The sequence below is a fragment of the Pelophylax lessonae genome, assembly GCF_965119305.1.
Source record: "Pelophylax lessonae genome assembly, chromosome: 1".
Taxonomy (NCBI): Eukaryota; Metazoa; Chordata; class Amphibia; order Anura; family Ranidae; genus Pelophylax; species Pelophylax lessonae.
The window spans coordinates 321,254,740-321,277,097 of NC_138768.1; the positions used below are offsets into that span (position 1 = coordinate 321,254,740).

General features: G+C 42.2%; 1 long non-coding RNA gene across 1 annotated transcript; it reads left to right on the plus strand.

The window, feature by feature from the left end:
• Positions 1-579: 579 nt before the first annotated feature.
• On the plus strand, positions 580-12,750 carry LOC309545111. The gene is made up of 2 exons (XR_014224871.1): positions 580-658; positions 12,097-12,750. It is a non-coding gene; the product is annotated as an uncharacterized lncRNA (long non-coding RNA).
• The last annotated feature ends 9,608 nt before the right edge of the window (positions 12,751-22,358 follow it).

A 22,358-nucleotide genomic window follows, 5' to 3' on the forward strand; every position in this document is an offset into this window, starting at 1 on the left:
CCTACCCACGCGGCGGTGACATGAAAACAGCTGTACTACAATATGAATCATCTCCGCTCCTTCCCCTGACACTTCACTGATGTCGGCTAGTAAATATAAAAGCGGCTGGCGGCTCCGTTATGTATCTTCTCATACACCCGCCGCCGCTTTTATATTTACTAGCCGACATCAGTGAAGTGTCAGGGGAAGGAGCGGAGATGATTCGTATTGTAGGGCAGCTGGTTTAATGTAACGGCCGCGTTATACACACTGAGGGTGAACCGGAAGTGACGAGGGTAGGTTTTTCTCACGGGGTAGGTAATTTTCACGGAACAGCAGCTGTGCATCGATGTCATTGTAGTAAATTGGGAATATGGATTGAACAATGTAATGCAGTATGTTATTGTGGAGAAGGTTTTTCTCTCTCCTGGCACTAGAGGGTGTTATCCATGGAATACAGAGGAAGTCCTATCCTAGAAAGTCCTAAAATATCACTAGTAGTGACTCATCATGGGAGGAGGTCCTGCTCTGGTGCCACAGGCATGAATTAGAACAGATGTGTGCTGTGCAATGCTACATTAGTGACAGCAGACAGACTTGTGCAGAGGAAGACAACAAGACATCAAGATCTGGGGACCCCTACACAGCATATGAAGTATTCGCTTCTACGTAGCCACAAGTGAGTCCTACAAACGTAGATAATTGTGTATGTGTAAATACGTGTGTGTGTGTGTGTGATACAAAGGTGTCCTCCGGCTGAAAAGAAGTGAGGGAACAATAAAAGATGGCCACCCATAGCTTGCTATAGTATTTTTACACATTGTAGTATTTCTTGTTAACAATGTTTACAAAACACTAAGATAATCTGATATTTTTGGTGTAGTTAACCCCCTTTGGCTGGCAATATATTATACAATTGTCTTGCACAATTTTCCTTTAGATTTACCAATACATACAAGATGAGGTCAGACCTGAACATTTTCCATTTGTATGCAATCAGGCAGGCTCTTGCACTACATAGTTGAAGGTAAATCTAAAGGAAACTGAATAAGAAAATTGTACACTGTATGGCCAGCCTTAGGCCTCCTGCACATGGGAGCCTGAAACTGTACAAAGTAAATAATGAGCATACTTCTGCACCCGAGAGGCAAAGCTGCAGCACATGGCCACTCCTAGTAATAGCTGTATACAGGTATACGCCATACTTGTGTGAGCATAAATCCCTGAATACAGCTTGTGTGCACTTGTCCCTGTTATGTGCCTCCAAATCCGAGCTGTAGGGTTATAATTGGAAATTATTAAAGCCTAAGTGCAGCCAAAAACAAAAATGATAACTTATTGTGGGTAGGATGTGACCCTTGTGCTGATTCCTCTTCCTTTGTTGCAAAAATGAATGGTGCCCCCAAATTCTCTATGATGACGTTTTAAAAGCCTTTACTGTTTACCAGTTTAGAGTTAACTATAAATTATGGTTCTAGAATGATTGCTCTCACTTCAACGTTCGTTATGATAACTCACTTGGGTGGCACAATTTATATCTACATACACATGCTTGCCCTACGCTGCACTTTTTATATGGAGTGTGTACAGGGGTGACCGGGATGCTTTAACATTTTTTTTTGTATTTTATATCAGGGCTCATGCACACTGGGCTTAAAATATGCCACTTGTAAACACTGGTCAGTCTATGTGTGCATTTTATAGGCATATGTAGAAGAGGAGTATTTACAGGCAGAAAAAAAAAAAAACATCACCAGCACGTACAGGAGAGGAGCTTTTTGGCAGAAAAAAACACAGAACGCGCATAGACGCTCAACACGTTTAGGTGAGATTGAGCTTTAATGCATTCTAATGGCCAGAATAAATTAATATTTTGGCCAAAAGAATGCATTCACATGTATACGAGAGCGAACACACATAAAAACATTTGCAATATGCAGTTTTTACCACGTTATTTACCACTTGCTTACCGGGCCAATTCTGACACGTCTCGCATGCTAGAAAATTACTTAGACCCCCCCAAACATTACACACACACACACACATATATATATATATATATACAAATATATATATATATATATATATATAAGAACATATATATATATATATATATATATATATATATATATATATATATATATATATATATATATATATATATATATAAATATTACATTTTTTTTTTTTTTTTTTAGCAGAGGTCCATAGAATAAAATGGTGAGGGTTGCAATTTACGTGGCAGTTTTTCAAACAAAGTTTTTTTGGGTTCAAGAAGCACATTAATGAATTTGTTCACATACAAACACAATATATTACCCCTTTTTTTTTTTTTTTTAAATTTAAAAGATGATGTTACTCTGAGTAAATAATCACCTAACATTTTACGCTTTAAAAATGTGACCGCCAGTGAAATGGCACCAAACGACGGTACTTAAAATTCTCCATAGGCAACACTTTGAATGCCTTTTTACGCGTAAGCACGGGCAACTTTTTTTTCTCCTTAGTGATATATTTTTTTGTATTAACTTTTTTGCTATCACAAGAGATGTACAACATGCCTTGTGACAGCATGGGCTCTGACAGGTTCTCTTTATGGAGAGATCTGGGGTCTATTAAACCCCAAATCTCTGCTCTGGCCTCTCCTGGGCTCTGTGGTGGATCCCCTTCTGCCACCAGCAGAAGCGATCGAGTGGCTGTTCGAATCCCTTCTGCCATAAAGGGAAATACTAACTGCAAATTTTGTTACCGGGATGATGCCTGCAGGTATAGGCATCGTCCCAGTATAACCACTTCAACCTAAGGACGTCCATTGATGTTCTACGGTAATGAAGTGGTTAGGCTGCTTTTTTCCTGCCAGGAGTAAAAGGTGTTGAACAAATGCTCAGTGTGCATGTGGCCTAATTCTTTCTTTTTCTTTTTTTTAATTCATTTTTTAGATACTTTGTTGCTATCACAAGGCCTTTGTGAAAGCATGGACAGATGACAGGTATGACAGCTGTGACCCCAGAAGTGCCGCAATACCAAATGCTTCCAGGGTCTTTTGTTGCAGGAGGGATCAGGGAACAGATAATCCCTGAGTTCCTCCTGCTTTCACTGTGGAAGCTGTTTCCTGCGTTCCTAGGCTCTCCAGAGGAATGGGAGAGCCCGGGAGCCCAATTTGACATCCCTGTGGGTGTTGGTGCATCCATGTGCCCGAACTCATACTGTTTGACATTAGGGAACCCTCTTACCCACTGGGTGTCAAAGGAAGAAGCCTTCTATCTTCAATTGTCCTAGGTCTCCTGGATCAAGGGTTTGAAAGTTGTACAGTAAATGGTCCCACATCTTTACAATGCAACTTTAACACTATGTTCACACCTTAGTGTTTTTTCCTGCCCCGTTTGCACGGGCATGGCAGCCCTTTCAAGTGAATAGGCTGGCGTGCCTGCTTTTCCGGAAAAAAAAAGTGCATGCGCTTTTTCAAATACATGGCCTGAAGGGAAATTCCCGATTTTCCTCAGTTTCCGCACAGGCACTGCGATTCTACATGCCTTGGGGTACCATTCAGAATAAAAGGCAGCCCCATGCCGTTCTGCAGAGCAGTGCGTTTTCACTGCGGGTGATTGCTCGTGTGGGAATCGCTGCGATACCCGCAGCCACACGCACAGATGTGGACTGAGGGTAAGGTCCACTTGTCAGTGTTTTAGACGGATCTGATCTGGTTCACTATAAAAAAAAAAAAAGGAAGGGGATCCTATCTATCCTATTTATCGAGGTGGAACAGATTGGAGGGCAGTCGGATATAAACAAACAACAGAGTCCGTTTACTCCTGCCGATCCATAGAACACTTAAACTATGTGGACACGGACCTGTCATCGGCCTGCTCTGATCAGCAGCAGCAGACAGATCCCCTGCTGATCTAATTTGAATCCACCCCCATGGGCGTCCGCAGGTAAGGGCAAGGGGAGGCAAATGCCCCCCCGGAATCTCAACTTCCCCTTTCAAGTGGTTGTTAAGCCACTTTATACCATCCTGTCTGGTCTGTTTATAATCCTGTGTGTGTTTTAAAAAATAAGCCGTTCTTTACCGGTTTTCAGAGGGCTAAGCGCCGCTCACGTAATCTGTCGGCTCTCTCTCGCCTGCAGCGGGTGGGTCCGAGGATTCCTCACTGATGTCATTCGGGAGGGGAAGGGGAGAGGAGGAGAAAGGCGGAGGGTCACGTGAGTGGCGCTCTGAAAACTAGTACAGAATGGCGTATTTTTATAAAACACAGACACAGGGGCACACAGGAATATTAAACAGACTGTAGACATGATATGAAACTTTAAATTAAACTACAGCAGCAGGAGGGGAGGTTGGGCGGTCACTGACACAGGAGCAGACAGGCAGGGAGGTAGGGGGGCAGAGAGGACAGAGGAGGACAGGAGAGCTGCGGATGACGGAGGCATGTAGACTGACCATGGTGTCAGGGCTCAGCAGCCATGGTATACCGTGGGCAGATTACAGAGGGGAGGACATAGCCAGGTATTTTAGATGATAGAAGGGGCCAAATTACACAGCAAAGCACTGTGCTATATAACATGCTTTAAGGGAACAAGATTTATTTATTTATTTATTAGGTTAACGGATGCTTTAAAAATAAATGCTGCTGTTTGCTCTTTAAAAATAAATACTCAAAATAAGTATAATGACTAAGCCCCTCTCCTTTATGACATTGTTGAAAAGGGGCGGAGCATGGGTGACCTTAAAATGATGCCCCCCCCCCCCCCCTGAAAAAAGTCCTGCGGATGCCCATGTCTACTCCATGTTAAAGGGGGGCTTAATCTGCAACTGAATGAATAGTATGCTGGCCATATGCATATTGATCCAATCATTTGGATATTCTGCTTGAATCTACAAATTATTGATAATCTTCCACTACCAATTTCATTGCTTTTCTTTGATTCTGTGGGGTGGAATCAGTATTTCTCAAGCTGACTGTGTGGCCTATTAAAGTGATTGTAAAGTCTCATTTTTTTTTTTTTTCCATAAAAATAACAAACCTGGTATACTTACCTGCTCTGTACAGTTGGTTTTGCACAGAGCAGCCTGGATCTTCCTCTTCTCGGGTCCCTCTTTGGCTCTCCTGGCCCCTCCCTCCTGTTGAATGCCCCCACGGCAAGCAACTTTCTATGTGTATCCATTCAGACATAAAGCTGCGGTTCAGCCCTGCCCCCTCCCTCTCCTTATTGACCAACTGACTTTGATTGACAGCAGCAGGAGCCAATGGCACCGCTGCTGTGTCTTAGCCAATGAGGAGGGGAGTCCTGGATGGCTGAGACATTTGTGGACATCACTATACAGAGATGGGGCTCAGGTAAGTATTAGGGGGTGCTGAGGAAGGCTGCTGCACACGGAATGTTTTTTATCTTAATGCATAGAATGCAATAAGATAAAAAACCTTCTGCCTTTACATCCCCTTTAAGCCACTAGTTGATTATGCAAGAATCACTTTTAATGTTTGCTTACTTGAGCTTATAAACTTCAAACATTTGAAGCTCAAATACACATATATGTATACATACAGTTTGTGGTGGTCGTTACAGCAACAAATGTTATTGCACGTTATGTGTGTTAGATGAAATGAATGGCACCCCAACACACTAAGGTCTAGATTATATTTGCAATGCATGTGATTGCTGTGTTGGTGTAGGGCCTATCAAATGCCCTCTGAAATGTGACTTAACGTGGATCACTCTCTCCTTAAGGGGCAATGCAAGTGTAAATGAGGCCTAAGGCAGTACAGCTCCATTGTATAAATGCTGCTACACACAAGAATGCACATTAATGCACTATAATCAAAATGAAAGGGCTGCCTTAACCACTTGCCGACCGCCGCAAGTAGATATAATGCGGCGGTCAGCCCCTCACAGGCAAAGTGACGTATATAAACGTCACTAGCCTGTGAGGCTCTGGGGAGCGAGCGCGTGCCGCCGGAGGCGCTCTCCCTCTCCCGCGCGGTCACGGACCCCCCCCCCCCCTGCGCGTGTGACCAGCGGACCCGATGTCCGCCGGTCACTCTGCGATCGTCGGGGGAGAGGGAGAAAGGCAGGCAGCTTGTGTAAACAAGCCGCCTGTCATTCTCCCCTTGTAGAAACACTGATCATATGGTTCTACTATGTAGGACCGTTGATCATTGTTCCTACAGCTCAAGCCACAGCCAATCACAGTTAGAATCACGCCCCTAGGGACACACACAGCCCCTCCCTCTCAAATAAAGTTAACCCCTTCACTGCCAGTGTAATTTTACAGTAACAGTGCATATTTATAGCACTGATTACTGTTGAAATGTCACTGGTAACCCCAAAAGTGTCAAAAATGTCAGTCAAGGGTCTGATCTGTCCGCCGCAATGTCGCAGTACCGCAAAAAAAAATCGCAGATTGCCGCCATTACGCGTAAAAAAAAAACAACAAAAATGACAAAAATCTTTCCCTTTGTTAGTAAACGCGATAACTTTTGGGCAAACCAATCAAAATACGCTTTTTGCGATTTTTTTTACCAAACATATGTAGCATAAAACAAATTGGCCGAAAAATGTTAAAAAATTTTGATTTTTACATTTTTTGGGGGGGGGAATTTCATATAAAAAAAATGTGAAAAATATTGTTATTTTTGCAAAATTGACGCTCTTTTTTTGTTTATAGCACATGATCAAAAAATCACACAGGTGATCAAATACCACCAAAAGAAAGCCCTGTTTGTGGGAAAAAAAGGACGTCAAATTTGTTTAGGTACAGCATCCCACGACCGCGCAATTGTCCGTTAAAATCACGCAGTGCCGAATAGAAAAATACCCCCTGGTCAGGAAGGGGGTAAAATCTTCCGGGGCTAAAGTGGTTAAAGAAGAATTCCAGGCATAGGTATTTTATACATAGTCTCATTGCTCCATCTTGGACAAATGCAACTTTGCATATACCATACTTAGCTGATGCCCCTGGAAGCTGGAAATCACTGAAGTAGATCCCATGCCACTTCAGTGATCTCCACTTGCTTCTGAGGCCCACACTGAACGGCTGCACTTCTGCTTACTGAACACAGGAGGTGGGCCACTCAACAAGGAGGAGAGGTGGGGTGGTGATGTCATGCACTCCACCGCGTCTAATCAGAGAACACTTTACATTCATTCAGAAAATGCAAAGCATTCTGTGAATAGTACCCATGCTGAGCGTCCGACCTCCTGTGTTCAGTAAGCAGAAGTGCAGCGTGGGCCTCAGAAGCAGGTGTAGATCACTGAAGTGGCGCGGTGTTTACTTCAGTGATTTGCAGTTTTCATTGGCATTGGTCAGGTATGTTATATACATAGACTAAACCATAGTTTAGTGTAACTTTAGGTCAGTGATGGTGAACCTTGGCACCCCAGATGTTTTGGAATTACATTTCCATTGATGCTCCATTACACTGCAGAGTGCACGAGCATCATGGGAAATGTCGTTCCAAAACATCTGGGGTGCCAAGGTTCACCATCACTGCTTTAGGTAAAGCAATACAGCTTGGTCACCCACCCAATCCTAGTGTGTTGATTGGATAGTGAAAAGCATCATCACACTGGAATCATCTTTCTCCTCTCTATTTCAGTCAGCAAGTGCTAAGTGTTAGATTGACAGCACTGTACATTGCGATAAAGCCCAACCTGCTCATATTGCTAGTCTCTTACTTTTGCATTTAGTGGATTATAGGAAACTACTATTCATCTAACATGAAAAATTCCATTACAGTGATCCTAATTCTGTCTCTAACTATTGGATATCATTCCCCGCCGAACGCCAAATCACGTACATGTACGTGATTTGGCTTTAAGCGGTTGTTCCTGGGATGAGGCCTGCCGGGTCTCTTTTTTTTTTAAAGCCAGCGGCCGGCTTTTTTGCCATTCTTAAAGTGGAGTTCCAGCCTCAAAATCGAAAAAAAATCGATTTTGGGCCATCCGCTTGCTGAGGGTCACCTGAAAAAGAAATGGAAGCTCCCGAATTTTTTTTTTGTTCACTTACCTTGTTTTTGAATAAAATATACTCACCTTCTCACCACTTCCTCCCTCTGCGGCCACGGCCCGCGCCGTCTCTTCCGGCTTGCGATGACTCCTGGGAGCTGAATGTCATCGCTCCCAGGAGTCAATGCGCCTGCACCGGCCCTGCTCGTCACTTCCCGTGCAGGCGCGGCATTCCCTGCTAAACAGCTTCTGGGCATGCCGCGGCTGCACCGGAAGTGATGAACGGGGCTGGGGCAGGGCATTCTGGGACTCCGACATCACCGAAGAGGAGGCAGAAGAGGACGCGCTGGCTTCAGCTGCCCACACCTGAGATGGCAGCGCTGGAGAAGAAATTTTAAAGGTAAGTATTTCTTCTGAAAGGTAAGTGTGACCCGGGACAGTACAGAGGCTATCCATTATGGAATGCACTAGCCCTGACTGTCCCGGGGGTATTTTTATCTAAAACTCACCACCGAGGACGGAACTCCACTTTAAGTTGGTATAGCATCTAAACACACTGATCTTATGATGATCAGATACTTTTAGGGCAGAGGAGACATCTGAGGTCTAATAGACCCCAGATCTCTCCATAAATAGTACTTGTCACTAGCTATTGGGATGTTTACATTCCCTATAACAGCAATAAAAGTGATAAAAAAAAAAAATAAAATAAAATATATTTTTTAAAGTGCCCACAACTCCCCATGCTCGTACACAAAGGTGAACATCGGCATTGGTCACACGCACATACGTAAACAGAAATTGCACCACACATGTGAGGTATTGCCGCGAATGTCAGCGAGAGCAATAATTGTAGAACCTGACCCACTGTGTAACTCTAAACTGGTTTTGTGTGTATTAAAATTCATTAAAATTTATTTTTTCCAAATAATTTGCATTCAAAAAACTCCTGTGCAGATATCGTGTGGCATAAAAAATTGCAAAACCCGGCATTTTATTCTCTAAATGCCCATGCTAAAAAAAAAATATATATATATATATATATATATATATATACACACACACACACACACTATATATACAGTGCCTTGCGAAAGTATTCGGCCCCTGGAACTTTTCGACCTTTTGCCACATTTCAAGCTTCAAACATAAAGATATAAAACTGTAATTTTTTGTGAAGAATCAACAACAAGTGGGACACAATCATGAAGTGGAACGAAATTTATTGGATATTTCAAACTTTTTTAACAAATAAAAAACTGAAAAATTGGGCGTGCAAAATTATTCAGCCCCCTTAAGTTAATACTTTGTAGCGCCACCTTTTGCTGCGATTACAGCTGTAAGTCACTTGGGGTATGTCTCTATCAGTTTTGCACATCGAGAGACTGAAATTTTTGCCCATTCCTCCTTGCAAAACAGCTCGAGCTCAGGGAGGTTGGATGCAGAGCGTTTGTGAACAGCAGTTTTCAGTTCTTTCCACAGATTCTCGATTGGATTCAGGTCTGGACTTTGACTTGGCCATTCTAACACCTGGATATGTTTATTTATGAACCATTCCATTGTAGATTTTGCTTTATGTTTTGGATCATTGTCTTGTTGAAAGACAAATCTCCGTCCCAGTCTCAGGTCTTTTGCAGACTCCATCAGGTTTTCATCCAGAATGGTCCTGTATTTGACTCCATCCATCTTCCCAACAATTTTAACCATCTTCCCTGTCCCTGCTGAAGAAAAGCAGGCCCAAACCATGATGCTGCCACCACCATGTTTGACAGTGGGGATGGTGTGTTCAGGGTGATGAGCTGTGTTGCTTTTACGCCAAACATAACGTTTTGCATTGTTGCCAAAAAGTTTGATTTTGGTTTCATCTGACCAGAGCACCTTCTTCCACATGTTTGGTGTGTCTCCTAGGTGGCTTGTGGCAAACTTTAAACAACACTTTTTATGGATATCTTTAAGAAATGTCTTTCTTCTTGCCACTCTTCCATAAAGGCCAGATTTGTGCAGTATATGACTGATTGTTGTCCTATGGACAGAGTCTCCCACCTCAGCTGTAGATCTCTGCAGTTCATCCAGAGTGATCATGGGCCACTTGGCTGCATCTCTGATCAGTCTTCTCCTTGTATGAGCTGAAAGTTTCGAGGGACGGCCAGGTCTTCGTAGATTTGCAGTGGTCTGATACTCCTTCCATTTCAATATTATCGCTTGCACAGTGCTCCTTGGGATGTTTAAAGCTTGGGAAATCTTTTTGTATCCAAATCCGTCTTTAAACTTCTCCACAACAGTATCTCGGACCTGCCTGGTGTGTTCCTTGTTCTTCATGATGCTTTCTGCGCTTTAAACGGACCTCTGAGACTATCACAGTGCAGGTGCATTTATACAGAGACTTGATTACACACAGGTGGATTCTATTTATCATCATTAGTCATTTAGGTCAACATTGGATCATTCAGAGATCCTCACTGAACTTCTGGAGAGAGTTTGCTGCACTGAAAGTAAAGCGGCTGAATAATTTTGCACGCCCAATTTTTCAGTTTTTTATTTGTTAACAAAGTTTGAAATATCCAATAAATTTCGTTCCACTTCATGATTGTGTCCCACTTGTTGTTGATTCTTCACAAAAAAGTACAGTTTTATATCTTTATGTTTGAAGCCTGAAATGTGGCAAAAGGTCGAAAAGTTCAAGGGGGCCGAATACTTTCGCAAGGCACTGTGTATATATATATATATATATATATATATATATATATATATATATATATATATATGTGAAACGTTTGGGGATTCTAAGTAATTTTCTAGCAAAAAATAGAGACTTTTACTTGGTAACAAATGTCAGAAAAAGGCCTAGTCTTCAAGTGGTTAACTTTGTGAGACCAAGTAGATTAATGATGTTTTGGCCATATGCCGGCTCACTGATAAGGCAGTACAGCCAGCTCTCTTGTACCGGTGGATAATGGCCAGGCAACTGCCAAACAGGAGGGTTGGCTGCCTTGCCTTGTGGATCCCCTGCAGCGCTGCCAACTTTTTTCCAAAAACGGCCCGATTATGCAGCAGGGACAGCTGCAGACAGAGTCTCTGCCTTTGCCACTGAGTCTGCTGGGTCCTGAAATGAAAACTCCCCCCTCCCACCCCATTCACTTGAATGGGCTGCTCTACGTAAAACAAACGCACCATAGAATCTTTTTTTTTTTTTTTTTTTTTTCAGGCGTGTACCTTTGCAAGTTTGCCACATGACAAAAACGCAGGTCTGCTAACTGCATTTGGGGTGCCAATTAACAATTAATGACACCACAAGCGCTATGCCCGTTTGCAGTCCTGTGGACTTTGTCACACATTCAGGAAATGCCAAGCGTGAATGTGGCCTGAGGGCTCTTTCACATGGGTGGCCGAGCTGTGGATTTACCACAATCCCTGGCTGCACACCCAAATCCTAACAATACAGTTAGACAGGGCTGTATACATGCCGGGGGCCGCCATGCTTTACTTCACAGATGCAACATTTTTAACGCAGGCTGCAGACTTAAACAGGCAGGATCATCTGTCAAACTCTCTGTTGAGTTCAATGGGACCCTCTGCAACTGCCAGCCAAACACTTGGCTCACATTTGCAGTGCAGTCTCATAATGTAACATATGAAGTAGATGATAAATCGGTGCAATCAAAAGATAAATATGTGCATATTTACAAAATGGATAAACCCAAATGGCGGCTTACATTAAGTGTCTTTCACTAAACACATAAACGAAATAAAATTCAAATAAATGCAGCGCCAAAAGCTAAATGGTATTAATATACCCAATTAGTGCCTTATTACACACTGATTGGGTATATTAAAACTATTTAGCTTTTGGCGCTGCATTTATTTGAGCTTTATTACAATGTAACATTGCCATTTAGCAATTTGAAAAAGTAAAAAAAAAAAAAAACATGTCAGGGGGCATCAATAATGAGGGTATCATTTTTGGTATGACCGCGAAGCATAGTATCATGACTGTGGCATTTTAGCAAAAGTATCATTTGATATTTTCGGGGGGGAGGGGCTGTCAGGTAGGCTGTATGAACCCCCATGATTTCTAACAACTGCTCTGGCCATATGCTAGGGTTGGCCATGTGAATGTTCAGACTGTTCTTACAGATTGTGACTGTCTTTTCTTTTTTTTTTTTTTTCAAGATCAAGATGTCATTGGGTTGGTTTGCCATCTTTCTTTTTGCCATTTTTGGCAGTGTACCTATAATTAGATGTCAGAACTTCAACACATTTAAGGACAAGCACATTGTTCAAGATCAAGAGAACATAAACTGCAACCTCACTATAAGTGAACGGAAGCTGAATAGGAATACTTGTAGATTTCGCAACACTTTCATCCATGATACCGATGCAAGGAAAGTGCGTTCCATGTGTTCATCATACGTGTCTTCTACAGTTGTTGAGAGCAGTGGATCCTTGAAGCTAACAGATTGCAAGCTGCAAAAATCTCAGTCCGCTCCAAGCTGTACCTACAACCAGAAAGGAATGACAGGAATAGTGTATGTAACCTGCGAGAACCGTGTACCTGTCCACTTTGTCAAATTTGAGGAAAGCTCCTCCAGTCCTGCTTGGTCTTCCTGCATTTGGAATCTGATTCTTCTCATTCTTCTAAAAGAACTGCTGCTATCTTATTTTTAATTGGATTTTTAACAGGCAATGAGCACAATCTTTTAACCCAATTATAGTCATATTTTATTGCGGTAACATTTTTTTCTCACACAGGTTGTTGCTTCTATGCTTTATCCGGGGAGATCTTGGTTCATTTAAAACCCACAGTGCAAGATCCATGTTAGTGTATCTGGAAGCCTATATGATATAAGTATATACTGACATCCCTAATATCACAAGTGTAACTTCTAAAAGTAGATTTAGATATGCGTCTAAATCTCCCTTGCCTCTGATGCCCGATCCACTTCCAAATCGCACTCCAGAGGCTACTGACAGGCGGTGAGGAAGTGCTGCGATGCCTCCTCACTGCCATGTTAAACTCCATTTTTGCCAACAATCGCATCACAACAGTGTGCATTGCATGCAGTTGTGGGGCATTTGCATTTCTTCCCCATGAACTTGCAAATATAGCATTCTGTGTGCTTGCCGTCTGCCAATTGCTACATGTCGGGTCAATTTAGCCAGTTTGCAGAGGGAAGCATTGCTGCAGCGACATGTAAGCATCCTCCTCCGATGCCTATTGCAGCCTCAGCTGTGCATTTTTGCCGCCCCCTTAACTGCAAGTCTAAATGAGGCCTAAAGGTCATGCAATCAGGGTATGATTAATGCAAACCTGGAGTAGAAAATAAATCCCTAATCTACATTGGAAGCATATAGTAAACACCTCCAAGTGCCTGTGATTAAGATACAATATCCAGTTCAATCTTCCCAGATGGCCAAATCCATGGACAATCGGATATGCATATATCAATCTAGCTGGATCAAAAGCTTGATTCTGATTCTCATTTTTGGCTTTTCACAAAGGCCAGCTGTAAAACCTAGGAGGCAAAAATTGTGGGGTCAGTCCCCTTTACCATGAAACTGGGTTGATTTGCTCAGATCAAAGTGCCCAGGGACTCACAGCACCCTAGGGACTAAGTTGGATAACAAGCCTTAAAGGGGTTGTAAAGTCAGAAGGTTTTTTTATCTTAATGCATTCTATGGAGGGATTTTGGAGGGACTCTATGGAGGGACTCCTGATTGGCTGAGACATTCTACTTTAGGTTCACTTTAAGGGCTCATTTAAACTTGCTTAAGCTTCAACACACATTAAAGCGCCTACTGCGTCAACATACTTTTTTTATGTGTTTTTGATGCTTTGGTGATGCTTTTTTGAAGCTTAGGTTAAGCTTGGCAGATGCCCTGTGTGTGTGTTGATATCTCATACCTGCAATTTCTCCAAAAAAAAGAGAAGCTAAAGCTGAAAAAAAGCCTCTCAAAAGCTTCTTGTGGTTTAAGTGAGCTTTGTCATAGACTTCTATGGAGGCTTTGAAGACACTTTGAAGCACCACTAAAACGACATTGGGTATAAATTTTGAAGCAAAGCAAACGCAAGGTGTACAGAGGACTGTAAGCTATTTTATTTAGTGACAGGGGCTTTAACTGGCATTTAGAGAGCTTTAAAAAGCTGTGTCCGAAGCCATGTTTTGAAGCAAGTTTAAACAAACCCCTAAATGTGTTTAAAGGGTAACTCCATCTTTGTACAACTATTCTTTAATGCAACAGAAGAACAACAATTATTACTTGTCATGCAGTTAGGGTGCATAACAATTAAAGTGTGTGGCATGATGTGTTGGTGTTTACCTATATTAAGCTGCCCTGTGCTGTATACTACAGAGCTGGACCACTGCACCTACACAGAGCACAGGGATCCACGTCTCCAGAGGTTCAACACATCCCTTCCTCAGTACTCAAATCAACAACATCCATACTTCCTGAGCAGCCTTGTTTTGTGAAGTACTAAGAAGGAGGAGGCAGGTCAAACTGCTAAAAACATGGGCTACTGTGCTGTTTGTGACAGTAGCGGTCTGACTGTCCAGTGTGCTGCCAGCACAGAACAGCTTGATAAAAATAAAATACCAAAAATGCCATATGCCTAACTCAGTGTTTCTCAACCTTTTGTCAGTCAAAGCACCCTTTAAGATTATGGACAGTCTTGAGACACCCCATTCTAAAATGTAAAAAAAACTATTCTAATAGCTAATGCAGCAACATCCACACATAGGACACTCAATGTTAGAGGTGATTTGTTCTATCAAAGCAAATACACTTTTGCACACTGGTACTGACTAGTATTCCAATGTTTCTCTTCTCTCTCATTTTCTCTCCATCAGTCAGCTAATGTCACTCCAGTGCTGAGGGAGAAGAGCACAGGATGCTATGGAGGCAACAGACATACTCCTTATCAACTGATGTCATTGGTTCTTAGGGTTCCAGTGTCTAGAAAGTCGTAATTGTGCATAATTAACACCTGTGTTTTTTTGTAACTGAAAGGCAGGCTTCATCCACCTGCTGAAACATAAATAGAAAATACAGAGCGCACCGACTCCTATTGCAACACCATTTATTCTTTAGAATTAAAAGATAACAAAGTAACACTTAGGCCCCTTTCACACTTATGTGACCTAAAAGTCGTGCAATTTAACTGAGATTTTGTGCTGCGATTTTGATGCAACTTTGACTGGACTTGAAGCAATGCCTATGTCTGTGGACCTCAAAACGCATTAAAATCGTCCCAAAGTAGTACAGGGACTACTTGAAGTCGTATAGATATGAACGGTACTCATTGGAAACCATGGAGTACAACTTTGCAGTCCCAAATCGCAGGACAAGTCGCACAAGTGTGTAAGGGGCCTAAACACTCACATTGTGTTCAGAGAACAAGCACGTCTATGTGAAACTATAGTGGCTCTCCCATGTGAAGGGCTCCAGGCTGGATCCAGGGTAAGCTGACAGCCAAAGTTTTCAGTGTAAGCCACCCACACACAACGAGGATCCTCCAATCACCGGGAGACTCGATCCAGATACACATCCAAGTGATCCTTGAGCAGTGCCAGCTGGTATCTGACGCTAAGGTTGCTATGACAACGCGTTTCAGAGGGCATGGCGTCCTTATTCAGGTCTGCTTGCTTGTATACAATTTTTGATTAATTTTTAGGCATTTTTCCGAAGCACCCCTGGAAAAAAAGGCCTCAAGGCACCGTGGTTGAAAAAGGCTGGCCTAACTGCATAACAGGTGATAAAACAAGTCTTCCACTGGGCTGTAATTAATGCTCCCATTTGTGATGTAACTTGCTATATTTTATTCACCAGTATTTGATGTATTACTCTGTAACACTACAGTCAGGTCCTTCCACTATTTTCAGTCTCCATAAAGGACCTTTCTACTGCTGCCATCAGGCCTGGATATTCTGTAAGAGTGCCTCTTGCGAGTCAGGCCGCAGACCTTTCTTATGAATAGCCTGCACAAACACACATGTTTAATAGTAAATTCTATTATTTATTATATGCCAACCGCAGCAGTGACCACAGCCTGGTGTGTCCACAAAGCAGGGACAGACTGGCAACTTTTGGCCAAGGGGACAAGTACAAACCAGAGGCCCATGGTGCAGCGACTTGGCCCCCTCCCACTCTCCCTCTTCCCTGTCTCCTCCTGACCCCCATATTCCAGGCTGAAGCCCTGCTGCCGGTACTCTCTACTCACCGGATGAATCCGGGTTCCCAACCTGCCCAGCAGGGGGCGGTTGGGTGGAGCTGGGGCAATTCAGTTGGGGCTGGACAGGGGAGGAGAGTCTCCAGTGGGGCATGGAACCAGCTTCTGCTCAGACACAATTTACACCATCCATGCTGGTGAGAGAGGCCTGCGCTCTGTCCTTGTCTTCAACCCGCACTTAGTATGTCAGTGGTAGGGACTTTTTACTTCTCTTCACCAGGAATCCTTTAGGCATGTCTGCGGCAGAAGTGGTGCAGCCTTTTTTACAGGACATCAGAGCGGCCCAGGGGGCAATTGCCCCCCTGGCTCAGTCCTCCCCTGCCACAAAGACCCAAGTGTGTGCCAGTTTCTCAGTCTGGATTATTAAAGACCCTGTTAAATGGAATTTAATTTTATACTACAAACTAAAAAAGGTGTATTTTTTCTTAATACTTCTCCATCAAAGGGAGCTGCAATTAGACCATTGGGGTCCTTTTACACGGGCTTTCTGATGTGGTCTGCCTGTCAGTTTTTCAGGCTGACCTGATCAGATGCTCCATGGAGCCCTATGGAGCAGCAGGTGTCAGCGGGGACATGTTCACTGACACCCGCTGCTATCCGATCCTGTCTGGGAAATCCAGACAGATGGAAACCCTATTTTCCATCTGTCTGGAGGATCAGATCAGATAAAAACAGAAAGGCGATCCGTTTTCACCTGATCTCCCATAGAGGAGAGCGGGGATCTGCTAGCTCCATCTCAGCACAGTGAGCGGAGACGGACCTATCATCCGCATGCTAAGCGGGGATCAACGGATCGATCCACGCTGAGCAAAACGGAGTCCGCCGGGTGGAAAGCCCGTGTAAAAGGACCCTTAAGCTATACAATTTTCTGTAGATTTTTCCTTTAGATTTACCAAAACCATATAATATGAGGTCAAACCCAAACGCTTTCAATTTGTATGCAATCAGGCAGGCCCTTGCACTACATAGTTGAAGGTAAATCTAAAGGAAATCTAACAACAAAAGTTGTATAGTGTGTATCCAGCCTCAGTGCCGGTTCACATTTGTGCAATCACAGAAATTGCATGTAATTCGGAGCACGCTGCTCCTAAAATTACATGCGATCTCTGCGGTGCAAATTCAGCCATACAGTTTGTATGGCTGAATTCACACCGCAATCACACTAAAACACACACAGGACCTTTTTTTGGTCCGCAGCAGAATTGGATCACATGGTGGTTCACACTAGTGCGATGCGATTCTGTGCGAACTTGCAGATCACAATGCGATATGTGATCTGATCTGGGGGTGTCGTTAACCTTTAATTGACACCCCCAGCGTATCGCATATGGCAGTGTGAACTGCCAGGGGTGCGGATGTGATGCGGGGACACGCTGTATATTCGCAGCGTTCCCGCATTGCACAAATGTGAATCGGGACTTAGACTCATTAAGTAGTATGTACTGTGTACATTTAACTGTATGTCTAAAATGTCATTTTACGGATGTTTTTACAGGTTCAGTTTACATTTCTGCTTTTTTGTTTCTGTTTTCTGAATTTGTTACTAAAATAGCAGGTGCTTTTGTCCAAATCAGTATTGTCCAGGAGAAGACAGGAAGTAAAAGGTTGTATTTTGAAGTTCCATTTTAAGTTTACAATATAACAGAACAATGGCAAGAAGGGGCAGATCACTTAAGGCCCCTTTCACACTTATGCGACGCGATTTTGCGATGCGACTTTGACGCGAGTTTGAAAGCAATGGCTATGGCTATATACCTCAAAACGCATTAAAATCGTGCCAAAGTAGTGCAGGAACTACTTTATTTATTTATTTCAGGTACTTATATAGCGCTGTCAATTTACGCAGCGCTTTACATATACATTACACATTCACATCAGTCCCTGCCCTCAAGGAGCGTACAATCTAAGGTCCCTAACTCACATACACAGTAGGGACAATTTTTTTTTTAATACAGGATCCAATTAATACACCAGCATGTCTTTGGAGTGTGGGAGGAAACCGGAGTACCCGGAGGAAACCCACGCAGGCACAGGGAGATCATGCAAACTCCAGGCAGGTAGTGTCGGTACGACTTCAAAACGCACTGGTATGAATGGGGCTCATTGAAAATAATGGAAAATGACTTGTCATGCGATTTTGTGGTCCAAAATCGCGGGACAAGTCGCACTAGTGTGAAAGGGGCCTTATAATGAACAAAGTAGAAATAGCCATTAGCAGAAGTCCTGCCCTGTGACTGTTCAAAATAAAATGCAGCTGTCTATCTTTTCATATTACAGGGAATCCTATTTCACTTACTTGAATGAAAGACTTTATCAGCCACCAGTATTGTAGCAGAGAAGTTTATGATCGTCACTTCTGGATTGTTAAATATTGCTAGTGCCTAGCAAATTGAAGCTCTAACAAAGCATGCTAAAATTTGAATTCTTACACTAGGCGGCAATTACATGCAGCTCCCATTCGAAAAAAGACAAGGTCTGCTTTATAAGAAGTTCTACCTAAGAGCCGGTTCACACTACCACGACTCAAAGTCGCCCGACTTTGGGCGACTTTGCAGTCGCCCGTACAGCACGACTTCATCGCGGTTTGCAAACGACTTCTCATAATAGAAGTCAATGCAAGTCGCTCCGACTTCGCCCAAAAATAGTGCAGGAACCTTTTTCTAAGTCGGAGTGAGATTAGAACGGTTCCATTGCACAGCATGGAGCGTTACTTGTCAGGCGACCAAGTCACCTGACAAGTCGGAGTAGTGTGAACCGGCTCTAAGAAGATTATTGGGTACAAGTGAGTTGGATATACTACCAATATATATTCGCCTCTCTAGTTGTCAGAAATATTGTTGCGCTAGCTTAAAGGAAGCCTCTACTAAAAAAAAAAAAAAAAATCCATAGGCTTCCATTGGCTCTATTATCCTTATTCCTATATTCTTATAGTGCTTCAGTTTTTTTTTTGAGTATGCAGACTTCTCTCGTTAATAAATGAGGCCAGAGACAGCCAGGCAACTAGTATTAGAAGGAAGACTGCAAAGGCAGCTGCCAGTACAGAGTTCCTTTAACCACTTCTGACACTTATTGTTTACAAATTTAAATAATATTTTTTGCTAGAAACATAATTTGAACCCCCAAACATTATATATATATATATATATATATATATATATATATATATATTTTTTTTTTTTAGAAGAGACCCTATAGAAGAAAATGGAGGTCATTGCAATTTTTTATGTCACGTGGCATTTGCAAGGCGGTTTTTCAAACCTAATTTTTTTGGAAAAGAATACACTTTAACCACTTAAGGACTGGGCCTATTTCTGACACTTGTTGTTTACAAGTTAAAATCTAATTTTTATGCTAGAAAACTACTTAGAACCCCCAAACATAATATATTTATTTTAGCAGAGACCCTAGAGAATAAAATGAAGATCGTTGCAATATTTTTTATCCCACCATATTTGCTCAGTGGTCTTCCAAACTTTTTTGGAAAAAATTCACTTTTTGAATTAAAAAATAAGAAATGGAGTTCTAGGGCTCAAATTATTTCTCTCACTCTAATTATCGCAGTGATACCTCACATGTGTGGTTTGAACACAGTTTACATATGTGGGCGGGACTTGCCGAATGCGTTCGCTTCTGCGCGCAAGCTAACGGGGACAGGGCGCTTACATTTTTTATTTTTTTCCTATTTATTTTATCTATTATTTTTACAAAAAAAATCTTTGATCATTTTAATTCTTATTACAAGGAATGTAAACATCCCTTGTAATAGAAATAAGCATGACAGGACCTCTTTATTGTGAGATTTGGGGTCAAAAAGACCTCAGACCTCACATCTACACTAAAAAAGAAAAAAAAAAGTCATTTTTTTTTTTCATGATGAAAAAAATTGGCTCTTTAAATGCATTGCTAGGAGACGACGTTTGACGTCACTCCAGTCCTCCAAGACCATAGAGTCGAATGGGAGTCATCTTGCCCTCACTCGACTGCTTGCCTGTGAGGAGTGCAGACCGGATTGCTTTCCCCACTGCTGGCGGGTCCAGTAAGCAGGGAAAACGACTGGGGGGGAGAGGCACCTATCCCGCCACACCGTAAGGGTGATCCCACGGCGAATCCGCCGCTGGGACCAACCTTATGTGTTAAAAAATACACTGGGGTTATGGTAGCTATCTGCTGCCATAACCCCGGTATTTAATGTCAAACTACTGACGTAAATCGGCGGTGGACGGTCCGGAAGTGGTTAATGAATTTTAATGCTAAAAACACAATACATATCCCAATTTTTTGTAGATTATAAAAGATGATGTTAGGCTAAATAAATAGATACCCTACATGTTGAGCTTTAAAATTGAGCACGCTCATTGGATTGGCAACAAATCTATGACTCCATAGACAACGCTTTAAAAATGTTTACAGGTTATCAGTTTAGAGTTACAGAGGAAGTCTAGAATTTTTGCTCTTGCTATAACATTTGTTGCGATACCTCTCAAACACATGTACATATGCGTGCGACAGCTACCTCTGCATTCACACTGTCCCTTTAAATATGTTTTTTTTTTTAATCACTTTTATTGCTAGCACAAGAAATCTAAACATCCCTTTTGAGAACAATAAAGCAGGACAGGTCCTCTTTATGGAGACATCTGGGGTCTATAAGACCAGATCTCTCCTTTACCCTTGAAAGCATCAGATAGAAAAACAGAACCTATTGATCTGATGCTTTCCAAAATGTTTACATCTGCCCTACGCTGGAAGTGACCTCATGACAGTGCTCCTAGATCATAGAGATGAGGAAAGACGATCTGGTCTCTTTTCACCCCTGTGGCCAGCCACTTGAAACATTGGATCGCTTCCCAGGCTTGCCGGTGAGAAAATTAAGCCCGAGAAACACTTGCAAATGCTGTGTGTGTGTGTGGGGGGGGGGGGGGGTGGGGGAGAGATGACCTCTCTTGCATTGCTGCCTTTAAAAGCGATCCAGTGGATAATCAGCCGCTCTGATCGCTTTTATCACAAAGAGAATCGCTGGCTGTAAAAGCTGCAGCTGTCAGCCATAACCCCAGTAGACTTCTTTAAACCCCTAACGTAAATGTACAATAGGGGGTATTGGCTCTTGGAAATGTTTCTTTCTAGTCAGGTGGCTGAAGAATTATAGACAGCTTAATGTGCATCGATAAGTTCTATTTGTAAGCTGTGTATAACAATGACACTTACAATAGTATTGTATTAGTATTAGTAATATTTTAGAACTTACTATTTAACTTTTGTATGTGACTTGTGTCATAAGGCCCAGGCAGGTGTATATCACACTGTAGAATGAGGCAAAAAAAGAAAATGAATGCACAGTTCTGTATTGCACACATGAGTAATGGTACAAAAATAGAATAAAATAGAGTGACGGAAATGGTTAAAGATTCGTTTTTGGCTTCTAAATCTATACTTTTTCCATTCCTACCCCCTATTTTTGTTACCCTTTTCTCCCCATTCCAAATAGAGATATGCGTGCCTTTTTCCCTTATGCCCTCTTATTCTCATCATTTTATCATTATGTTGAGTTTCTTTTATCATTTATTTGTTATTATAAAGATATGAATACTCTGGATATAACCTGTTTATCACACATCTATTTTATGCTTTGGCCTCATGCACACTGGATGGTTTTTTTTTGCTGCTCCTATGGGTGTCTGGAATTTTTATTTTTTTTTCTGCCTCTAAATGCCCCTATATGTTAGCTTATGTGCCTATGCAAACATAAGAGTTTAAAAGCAGAAAAAACCCAGTCCAGGAGTAGCAGAGTTTTGGCAGAAAATCGCCTGATGCCTGTAAACATGTCTAAACGCGCATAAACGCTAGATGCATTTAGCGCTTGAACGTTAATTTAGTTCAGTGGCCAGAATAATAATTTATTCTGGCAACTGAAATTAACGCCCAAGCGTCAAAGTGTTTTTTCTACCAAAACACCACTACAAGGAGGAAAGACATCTAGGAGAGATGGCAACATGTCCAGTGTGCATGAGGCCTTCATTTTATATACTGTTTCATTTAGCCCTGATGAAGGGGATACATTTCCCTAAAAACACATTGGCATGTACTTTTTATTCCTTTGTACTCAAATAAAACCTGAATTGAGGATTACTCTGCTTTTTAATGCCTCATCTCTTTGCACTAAACCACCAAAGCTTGACTGGAAGATGGGTAAGATTACTGGAGTTGT